Source organism: Danio aesculapii, unplaced genomic scaffold, assembly GCF_903798145.1.
Source record: "Danio aesculapii unplaced genomic scaffold, fDanAes4.1, whole genome shotgun sequence".
In the NCBI taxonomy this organism is placed as follows: domain Eukaryota; kingdom Metazoa; phylum Chordata; class Actinopteri; order Cypriniformes; family Danionidae; genus Danio; species Danio aesculapii.
Genome location: NW_026613889.1, coordinates 15,039 through 17,425, shown reverse-complemented (window position 1 = coordinate 17,425; position 2,387 = coordinate 15,039).

Genomic DNA, 2,387 nt, shown 5'->3' with positions numbered 1-2,387 from the left:
CCTGGAAAATGCCATGTCAAAATTCCATGACTTTTCCAGGTTTTTCATGACTGTATGAACCCTTTTTATATGTGGGCAACATAATTTTGGCCTAACTTGACCCACTTTTAAAATACATTTTTAATTATTTTTGACAATTTCAATTAGGTCGCTTCGAGAAAAAGCATGTCCATAGTGCAGCTAAAGCCCAATGCTTCATGGATTTATCAAATTCATTGCAGTCGTGACACACCAACAAATCTGGCCCAGTTATGGGTTATTAACTTGGCTGAGACTTGGCCCAGATATGCTCCATGTTAGGGCCTTGTATGGAACCCAGACTTGGTCCAGTCATGTACCGTAATTCACTGCAGCATGTGGGCCAAGCAAAAGCTGATTGTGTGGGCCAGAGCTGGGCCAGAGAAATTTTGCTATGTGGGAGATTTTTCCACTGATTAAACATTGACGAAATGCTGCACACTAATTAGGGAAAACCCAAACTTTCACAGGGTTTGTGATGAAAGATGAGGTTGTTTCTTCATGCAAAATATTTGAGGATTAAATTCAAATTTATTCTGTTAGAGCTTTAGTGACCCTTTTTTGACCTGAAGGAAGAACGGTGTACACAGGACTCTTGGACCACAGGAGGGTGAAGACGTTTCTAAATATATCTTCTTTTATGTGCTTTTAAATTTCCCTTTTTGCATTGCACGATTACACCTCAAGCCACTATTGGCTTGAGAGTATAGCCTACATATCCAGCTGAAACGGTCCCATAAACGTCCCCTCAGCAGGACGCTTTCAAATCCCTCAGTGGGACTGCTTGATTTGTCTATAAATCTGATTTAATCACGTTCTTCTCCATCCACCCTCAGCACAGCGAGACACATCATTTTCTTTTTACTGCCATGTGCAAACATTCAAAACGTCTCCAATGGCTGCAGTTGAAGCCAAAGAAAGATCTGCTTCACTGGGATGATTTACGCAGACACTGGGAATAAAGGCGTGCGGGTTGGCAACTAACTAGCATTTTATTCTCGAAAGAAGATCTTTTTTTGCGGTCCGTAATAAAAGTGATGCAATCGACAAAACACTTATTTAATGTGCAATTTCCACCCTAATGTCTAAAGAGTCTTGAACGGCGGCAATATGCCTTATTAAAACAGAAATGTTACCAGAAATCTTTTATTGCTTTGAGACTGTGAGAGATGTTTCTCCGCATTAAAGAGGAGATCAGATTAGCTTTTCTGATAGGTTGGTAGAGTCTGGATCAGCCTTCAGGTTTCTGCTGTAGGCTATGAGCTTTGGATAAATGCTAATGTTTAACGAGATTTTGAGGCTCAGGTGTAGAGGGAGTGTTTATAATCTTACATCTTGTCCTATATGGTGCGCAATCCTTCATAAAGGATTCATTTGCAGCTGAGACTTTAATATTGTATTGTATTGGATATTATGCTGCACATGGAGATTTGTGAACTCTAGAAAAAGTATAATATTATTTTATTATATATAATATATTATAATATTATAGTTTTTGCTTGAACATTTGAATTAGATTTAATTTCTGCTTTTATTGTCATTTTAAGCTTAAGTAATTTGTTATGTGTTTTTGTAACATTTTAGATTTAATATAGGTGATAATGAAGGTTATCAAATATAGATTATTATTAATTAGAAAGTTGTATTATAATATTAATAATACTAAAAGCATAAAAAGTAAACAATGTTGCAAACACATAAAAACAGCATAAATATTACAGTAAAAAGTAGATTAAGATAATTGATGCATTTTATTTAAATGGATAACTACATACGGGCAACATGAAATTAATAATAATAAAAAATAGAAATATAATAAAATAAACAATAGGTACTATAATGAGTTGGTGTAATATTGTAACTTATAAGCAACTTTTTCCCCCAGTAAATTGAGTATTTTTACAAATAACTGTCTGCAGTTTTGATACATGTATTTTTTTATATTTGATGGCTTGTAGCAAGAACTTAGTTAAGCCTTTAATTGTCACTTTAAGCTGAATACTAGTATCTTGAAAAATATGTAGTAAAATGTTATTTACTGTCATTGTGGCAAAGAAAAAAATAAATCAGTTATTAGAGATGAGTTATTAAAATTATTATGTTTAGAAATGTGTTGATTTTTTTTCCTTTATTAAACAGAAATTGGGGAAAAAATAAACAGGGGGCAAATTATTCAGGGGGGCTAATAATTCTGACTTCAACTGTATATACACTTAATTGTGAATGTAAGTTATGTCATAGAAATAATTTTGTTTGTGTAGTTTGCAGTGCATTAATTTATATCAGCAGGCACAGCTTTTCATTTTTAATAAATGTCAGAATTACGATTACTAAATGCTAAATGCATATGTATGTATGTATTTATTTAT